This window comes from Hipposideros armiger, unplaced genomic scaffold (genome assembly GCF_001890085.2).
Source record: "Hipposideros armiger isolate ML-2016 unplaced genomic scaffold, ASM189008v1 scaffold_175, whole genome shotgun sequence".
Classification (NCBI taxonomy): domain Eukaryota; kingdom Metazoa; phylum Chordata; class Mammalia; order Chiroptera; family Hipposideridae; genus Hipposideros; species Hipposideros armiger.
The window spans coordinates 2,339,019-2,348,283 of NW_017731525.1; the positions used below are offsets into that span (position 1 = coordinate 2,339,019).

Here is a 9,265-nt window from a genome sequence, read left to right on the forward strand (position 1 = left end):
CTAGAAGGACATTGAGGCTCTATGATATTAAGTGCATCCTTTCTGGGTCCCATGGGAAATTAGCAGTAGGGTCAGAATCAGAATTCACAGCCTTCAGGTCCCCTGGGCTCCACTGTACTGAGCTGCCCGCCAAACACAACTTGCGTTTTTTCATGCGTCTGTTCCCAGTGATCTCTAATGGTGTCTACAAAGCATGAAGCAAAAGTAACCATTCTTCCATGAATTCTCCCACAAGCACAAACAGTGCAAATTGTTTTCTTTTGGGGTCAGAGCTTTGTCACCTGCCATTTCAGACTTGGTGGAAGGCTGAAATACATCTTTTGAGGGGTTATACACTTTATTTCACCCGTTACTGACTCGTCATGACTTCTCCCTGGGAGATCAGCTCCCTCTCCCGCCTGACTTTTCTTCCCAGGTCCTCGTTCGCCCTAAAGCACCAGGTGCCTTCAGGAGACTGGAGGGGACATTTAGCTCCACTTACAGATGCAGTTGAAAGGAAAGATTAAGTCATTAAACTAATGCCCTCTTCACTGCCAACTTTATTTGTCCCTGTTTCCATATATATATATATATATATATATATATATATATATATATATATATATTTCCTCTTCGTGCAGCCTGTGGTTTGACATAGCCTCATTGAACTTCCCCTCTGATATGGTCTCATAAAACTCTCTGTCAGTAATATAATTGCCTGACCAGCTTTCCAGGCTATGTGTTTTTTTTTTTTTCCTAAAACATACCGGTAGAGAAAGCATTTAAGCTTGACACTGTGACTTTCCTGGGCTAAGTTCCGTCCTTTTATCACAGAAATGCTTTCAAGTATGCACTACAGTGCACTTACCTTTTTCTTAATATAACTTCCATCCCACCTTCCTCATCTGCGTGCCAAAGGAGGAAAATAGATTTGTCTGCTTGGAATAATCAAATGAGACTGTGATAGGAAGAATGGGTTGGGGGATAGTAAGTAGCTAATTTACTGGAGACAATACATTCATTCCAACTCAGATTTTTTTTAATCGACAGACTTTGAAAAAAACAAGTTTTACCATCCATGGAGGTATTTCAGTGAGAAGATTCGGGCCTTAGTAGAGACACTGCTTTGGAATTGGAGTGAAGAAAGCAGGAGAAAGGATAGACGTATGAGCGAAGTCATGTTAGCTAGGGTAGGGCAAGGTTTCTTCTACTATGTAAATGTAAATCTTCAGTACATGCCATTAGAGTTTAGGTGATAATTTAGGGATATCATGTTGATTGCCTGGCCCCTCTTGTCTTATTGGGTTCCAAGAGTCAGCTACCTTCTATCTCCTGGGACTTACACAAGAGGATCCTGCACCAACTACACTCCCCACAAAATCTTGACAATCTTAATTTAGAATTGTGCTCTTTAATCCAGACTCTTTTAATCCTCCCTGCTACTATTCTGAGTGAACTCTCACTGTCTCTTTGAAGATCAGTTCCCAAATTAGGCTCATCTTCAGAATCAGCTGGAGAAGAACACGCACACACACCACCACCACCACCACCACCACCACACACATACACACAAACACAGACACAGATCCCCCAAGTTAACCCTTGTTGATTTTGACTCATTTGGGTGGGGCTTAAGAATCCATATTTTAAAAACACTTCCTTATTCCCTAGGTAATTCTAGCAACCACACTTGGAAATATCTTCTTTAGACCACTCTGATCGTTGTTCATTGGGCATCCTGCCAATAACGTATCCCTAGCCCAATCTATCATCTTGCAGCGTTAGAATCCCGAAAATGATTGAATCACAGTACTCCACATAGCTGTTCAAAAATCTGTTTCCCTTCCTGTTCCAAGGATAAAATTCAGTCTTCTTGATTTAGAATGTTGGGACCTCACCGGAGCCATTCTTTCCAGCTTTCTCTCCTATTATTCTCTTTCATGCACCTGATAATCTGACTGAATTTCTTCTCACTGGCCCCAGTACATGTGCACATTTAAATCCCAAGCCTTTATAAATGGCATTTCCTTTGCCTGGAATGTTCCACCTGCTCCTTCTTTACCTTGAGGGAAGACTTCCCTCAAAGGGCACCTCCTGCACGAAGCCTTCCTTAACTGGGCCAGATACCGTTAAATCCTCTGTGTCTCTGAAGCACCCTATTCATACCATTAAAACAGTATTCATCAGATTGTACGGTAATTTATCTTTATTAGATTACAGACTACTGGATGTCAAGGACTATTTTATAGGTCCTGATGTTTTCAAATCTAGCACAGTGTTTAGAAAATAACAGTGATAAGAATTATGTATGGAATGAATGAATGAATTAGCACTTCTGTTATACTGTGGTAATTAAGAGCTTGGACTCTGGTCCCAGAGTAACTGGGTTTGGTTCTTGACTATGCTGCTTATTAGCTGGGTGACTTTGGCCAAATCACTTACCTCTCTGTGCCTCAATTTCCTCATCTAGCATAGTGTTAGCTAGTGTTATGATTACTATGATAATAATTACTTTTAAATGCTGGAGGAGGATTAAAGGGTTATTGTCAGAGGGTTTCAATGGAAATAGAAAACAAGGTCTCCTTTGTGACCTGGCACAAGTCACATGACTGATATGTATAAAATGGTGATTTAAAATGCTGTTTGCGTCACAGATATGTAGTAAGAATCAGAAATAATAATAGTCACCATTTATTGAGCACTTCTCATGTGCTAGGCTCTCACCTAAGCACTTACACATACCCCATTTAATTCTAATTACACCCCTGTGAGGCAGATATCCTTATATCTTCCTTTTACCAATAAGCAAATTGAGTTACTTGTCCATGGTCACAAAGTTAGCAAGTGATATGGCCAGGGCTTGGACTCAGGCCTGTCTGGCTCCAAAACTGTACACGGAACTTTTGTGTAAAACTGCATCCTAAATAAGATAACAGTGCACATGAAAGAATATACTAATTACATGGTATGAATTAATTGATCATTATTTCTTTTACTTAATGTTTGGCTTGGATATTGTAACATGGAAAGAGGGAGAGCTTTGATTTGGACCTGCTTTGGGAAAGGAAACAGAAGACGAGAGTATTATAGGGAAGCACTTGAAGGTGGGGGTCCAAAGTGGGGTGGCTGATGTGGTGGGGAAATGAAAGTATATGTCAAGGGCTAGAGCTAAATCTTGTGCGCCATGGTTTTCTTTGTTTCTGTCTAGCACTAACCCTTTGCCTCTAGAAACTAGGTAGGGAATAGAAGTTTTCATTCAAGATGCTTTGTCTTTAGGGCATAAGATGGAGGAGCCCCTCTTGGCAGTGTCCTATTGATCTGTCCTGGAAAGTCTGAAATACAGAGGAAGAGGCATGAGGTGGCTTCAGTGACTTAGAATATGGGCATTTTGATGACAAGGTATTGCCTCTCCAGACTTGGGAAGGAAGCTCCCTCGTGGATCTAAAAGTAACTTTCTACCTTTCGCTTTCCAGACTTTTTGCTTGATCTCACTTGAGAACTCCCTTCCTTCTCATTCCTTTTTTATCTAGTGATGCTGACACCTAGGATATGGGGAGACAAATGACATCAGTGATTTAGTTTTTAGGGATTATGTAGGAGCCATTGATGACTAGTGCTTAGGCAGGCTCTGCATGACACCAAAACCAAGGATCCGTTCAGTGCATTCCTTGAGCTGGGCAACTGGCTGACTGACCAACTTGGAGTATTTCATAATGTGGCTTTGCTGCTGTGTAGTAGGACAGGAAAATGAAAGTGAGATGACTCTTGAAGTACCTAATGGAGACAAATAAAAAGTATGGCATAATAGGGACCATCTCAGACTGGAAGTCAGGAGGCAGGGTGTACATGTATTCAGGCTCTGCCTCTAATGGGTTGTGAGCCCCCGGCCAGGGGGAGCCTCTCTCTGGATCTCAACCAGAAATATGCACCACTTTTCCATTTTATGGATCATGATTTTGGTGTCAAGTCTAAGAACTCTTTGCCTACTCCTGAAGTTTTCTATTTTTTTTTGAAGGAGGAAATATTATAGTTTTATGTTTCACATTTCAATCTGTGATTCACATGAGTTAATTTTTATATAAGGTATGAGGTTCAGGGGTTTCTTTTTTTTTTTTTTTTTGTTTTTTGCCTGTGGATATTCAACTGGTCCAGCACCATTTGTTGAAAAGTTTCTCTCTGTTAAAAAATAATTGGCTATATTTGTGTGGGTCTATTTCTGGGTTCATGATTCTGTTCCAATGCTATGTGTCTATCCCACTGCCAATAACATATGGTCTTGATTATTGTATTATAGCTGTATAATAAGCCTTAGTATTGGGGAAACGGATTCCTCTCACTTTATTCTTTTTTTTTTTTAGGACTTTTATAAGAGTTTATTTGTGCTAAAAGTGATGACAATTGCTGGGAAGCAAGATCTCAAATGTTCCCTTTTATTCTTCTTTTTCCAAAATTATTTTGGCTATTCTGAGACCTTTCTCTTCCATATAAATTTTAGCATAAGCTTGTTGATGTCTACAAAAACCTTTCTGAGAATTTGTAGGAATTGCATTACATCCATAGATCAACTTAAGGACAATTGACATCTTTAGTATGTTGAGTCTTCCAATCCATGAGCACAGTTCATCTTTCCAAGTATTTAGGTCTTCTTTGATTTCTTTCATCAGCATTTCATAATTTTCATCATACAGTTCTTGTGCAGGTTTTGTTAGAGTTATACCTAAGTATTTCATTTTCTTTGGAGCAATTGTATTGTAAATGGTCTTGAATTTTGGGTATAATTTCCCACTTATCTATTGTCAGTATATAGAAATGCACTTGATCTCTGTGTGTTGATCTTGTGTCCTGTGACCATACCGAACTAACTAATTAGTTCTAAGAGTTATTTTTGCAGATTCTTTGGGATTTTCTAATAGACATTTACGTCATTTGCAAATAGAGATAGTTTCATTTATTTCTTTCCAAACTTTTTTCCTTGCTTTTTTTTCTTGCTTACTGCAGTGACCAAAACATCCAGCACTATTTTGAAAGTGAATATTTTGAATTGAATATTTTGGTGAGAGTGGACATTCTTGCCCTGTTCTTAGTTTTAGAGGGAGAGCATTTAGTCTTTCACCATTAAGTATGATGTTAGCTCTGAGCTTTTTGGAAATGCTCTTTACGATCAAGACACATGGTTCAATCTGTATGAAACAGAAAAAGTTTCTCTCTATTCCTAGTGTACCTATTAAAAAAATCATAAATGAGTATTGAATTATGTTAAATGCTTTTTCTCTGTCAATGGATTTTCCTCTTAATGTGTTGATATAGTGGATTACATGATTTCATTTTTGGACATTGGACCAGCCTGCATACCTGGAATAAATCCCACTTGGCCATAGTGTATTATTCTTTTTTATGTATTGTTGGATTTTATTTATTAATATTTTGTTAGGATTTTGATGTTCTAGCTCATGAGAGATATTGTTGTGTAGTTTTCTTTATTTGTACTATCTTTGTCTGATTTGGTTATCAGGGTAATATTGGCATGAAAATGAGTTGGAAAGTATTTTCCTGTCTTCAATTTTCTGGAAGAGATTGTGTTAAATTGGTGTTAATTTTTTAAATGTTTGGTAAAATTCTAAGAGAAACTGTTGTGATTTGAAGATTTCTTTTTCAGCAGTCTTAAAATTTTGAATTCATGTTCCTTAGTGATTATAGGACTATTTTGCTTGCCTCTTTCATATTAGCTGATTTTTGGTAGTTTGTGGTTTTTGAGGAATGGCCCATTTCTTGAAAATTGTCAAATTTATGAGAATAAAGTTGTTCATAGTACTTTCAAAGTACTTTTAATGGTTTTAGGATCTGCTGTGATATCCAATTCCATTTCTATGTTTTCTCTCTCTGCTCATTAAATATCCTTGGCAACTGAGTAGTATCTTTGGGCAGTTTTTGTTTGTTGTTTTTCTCCTCACATAGGACTTAATTCAAGGTGGACACTTGATTTTTTTAAATTGGTAAGAGGTAGCTGCTGGGATTAAAGTAAGAGAAGAGGGTTGGGAATCTTAATTGCTGAGTCCTTCTCTCCTGTTTCCACCTACCTTTACAGAGTGCAATTTAAAACCACTGCCATAGGACGTGCATTGCATATTGTTTGTGTTGTAAGATTCAGACCAAGAGAACACTCATTGTCACTGAAACTGACAAGATTAGTTTACTTTAATGAAACACTGCCAGACTTCAGGGTTGTATTATATTCCAGGATTATTGCTATGAACAATTGTCAGTATTTTATAAAGAAAAAGAGGAAGTATAGAAGATTTGACAGTATCTATATTGACTCTACCACACAGTTGCTATAATACCTAGATGCCATCTTCAGCAATCTTGTCCCTTGTGGGTATAATTGGATTATGGCCCCAGTCAATTCTATTGTCTGTGAAAGTTCAAAGCTCTCCCCTGATTTCTGCTCATTTCTAGGCTTTATACTCTTTGCAGTCTGGATCTTGATTCATAAAGTTATGCTTTGTCCTATCTAAATTTTCTTGTTAAAAAAATTGTTCAAAATTTGGAAACAAGGCCAAGAATGGGTGGCATGTCCTTTCAATTGTCCTATTGGAGTATTTTTCATAGGCCATCTAGATAATTTATTTAATCATTCAGGACAGGGTTTGGCAAACTTTTTCTTAAAGGTTCAGGCAGTGAGTATTTTAGACTTGTAAGCCATACACTGTCTGTTACAACTACTCGACTCTGCTTGTAGCTTGAAAGCAGCCATAGGAAATATTTTTAAAAATGGGTGTGGCTATGTTCCAAAAAAACTTTATAAAACCAGGTGGCTAGCCTGTAGGCCATAGTTTTGTCATCTCCGCGAAGGTGAATATGCCTTTTTTGACTTACTATTTGCTGTGATTCAGAGCCCAGACTATGAAATTAAGGTTAGCTTCTGGATTTTTTTTCTAGTAGAAATACAAATGATTTATATCCTAAGGTTATACTTTTATTACCCTGTAGGATATTAGCTTGTTTTGTATCTTATTCTGACATTCTCCTTCACATGGCTATAGATACCCATTTTCTCCAATGCTCCTGAACCAGCTTTCCATCCTGCTGGGCTCCTCATAAGTTGAATAAGTCATTGACAGGTGTTTTATGAGAATTAGAAAAAAACCACCATATTGAAAATAATACTTTCACATCCCAAACACAAAGTTCACCCTATTTCAGTAGTTTTCCCTCTTCCCCTTTATTCAACATACAACAGAGATCTGATAAATTTTATCAACATTGATTAAATATTTGAGGAGATGTTACAGGATGGGCAGTCACTGCAGAGCACATAGCCTCTTACTGTCTGCGCATTCCTCCCTCCCTCCCTCTTCCTCCCATCTCTCTTTATTTCCTCCTTCCTAGAACATTGACCTTTTCTCCCCACTCCCAGATGTAAATTCTCTCTTTTCTACAGAGTAGCTCAGGTGAATGAAGGCTTTTAAACTAACATGATCTTTCCTTTTTATAGAGTTGTAAGGTTATACTTTTTTTCTCTTGCTCCATAAGAAAATTTCCGTTTGAAATAAATTCCTGATTAGTTTGTCTATTTTTCATTTGTCTCTTTCATAATAGAAGTGTTTCAATGAGCAGGCATTTGGGAACAGAACACAGCTTTATCTACAAATTAATTATTTTAGCAGTGGTTGGAACAGCTTTTTTCTAAGTTATTTTTTTTCTCTTGGAAAATTTTCTTTAGTACTTTTTGTTTGTTTGTTTCTATAGAGTCATACAATGACCCACTCGACCTCTTTTCCCTTTCAGTCATCTCATCTATGTGATTTACATTCAATGTGTTAATTTTGTGAGAAGTAGGAGCATTCACAATCTTTGGAATTCTACTCACTATGCACATGCTTGAGTATTCAGGAGCCTTCAAACTCTACTTTAGTGAGTACATTCCTTCAGCTATAATATCAGATTTTTTTTAAAGTTTTCAATGACAATTCTCTGAAAAAATATTATTCTAGGAATAAGCAATTTCTAAAATGGTACTTTTATGCCCTACAGAGTGTCAAAGCCCTTAATTGTACCTGCCTGTATGAATACCAACCGTGTAATGAAAACTCTAAAGCAGTGATATTCTGTATTGAGGAAAAGACCTTAAAAAGGACAAGCTCTTAGTCCACAGCTTTATTTAGTTCCCAATAGTTTCTTGGGCACCTACTATGTACTAAGCATGGTATTAGGATTGGAGTGAAAGCTGAATCAAAGGTGTAGTATTGATTGCTGGAAGATATTTATTAAAGTTTTCTGAATATTGATTTGCTCCATGAGAGTACTATATTTTGATTATTTCTAACATTAGGATAGCTTTGTTATTTTAATTAACGGTATGTTTCTGAAATATTCTTTCCAGTGCTTTTGGTGATAGAAGGGATGTAAAAAGAAAGAAGACGTGATCCAGATGTCAACTGTAGTTATCTTATCCACGAGGCTTAAATAAAATATTGGCTCCACAATCTTCTGTGAGAAGCTCAGCACTTAGTCATGACTTCAGCAAATCCTCTAAGTTTACATTTCCATGCTCACTTTTAACTCTAAGTTCCTGTTCTCTCTGAACTTGCAATTTCATGAACATTCCATCTTCTACAGCTTTTTTCTACCAATCACATATATGAAACTTAGCCCATTTTATTTTCAAATAACTCTCACAGGGAATTTGTGTTTATGCCAGAATTTACTAAAGGTTTTAGAATGCTGGAGGGGGTTTACAGCTCAGAGACATAAACAGCATAAAATTAAAGATTAAATATCCCATCCTTCGAAGTCCTTTAGCTAGCCTGGTTTATCAGCTTCCTATGCAGGCTCTAGCCTCCTGCCAGTTTGCCCAACCTTCCCTTTGTCTTTTCCTTCCTCCTCCTCTTTTCTATAGGTCTCTCACCTCTGCCTATTTTCTCCAGCAGAGAGGATTGTTTTACTGTCTCTAGCTAATCCTTAATCGCAGGATCTTTTTTTTTTTTCCAAATGTTAATAGGCTTTCAAAGTATTTCCTATATAAATACAGATTTTCTTCCTAAGAAGCAATCTGGTGACAACTGTTAAAATAAGTCTTTTTCCTTGCTTTATGAAAATCTTGACAAAACATAATCTCTTATCTTTTTATTCTTATCTTTATATTCTTCTTGTTCTCCCATTTCCTTTTCTGGTATTTCCAAGGCTGCAGCCTCTAGTACATAGAATGCCAGGTGTAAGCTGATGGAGTGCAGTGAAAACCATGAAAAAGAACAAGCAGAGCGTATAAATATTTTTAGTACTTAAA

General features: G+C 37.2%; 1 pseudogene; it reads right to left on the reverse strand.

Annotated features, from left to right (window-relative positions):
* LOC109387934 (polymerase delta-interacting protein 3 pseudogene) overlaps positions 1-2,452 on the reverse strand; it is a 21,908-nt pseudogene extending 19,456 nt beyond the window's left edge.
* Positions 2,453-9,265: the final 6,813 nt, after the last annotated feature.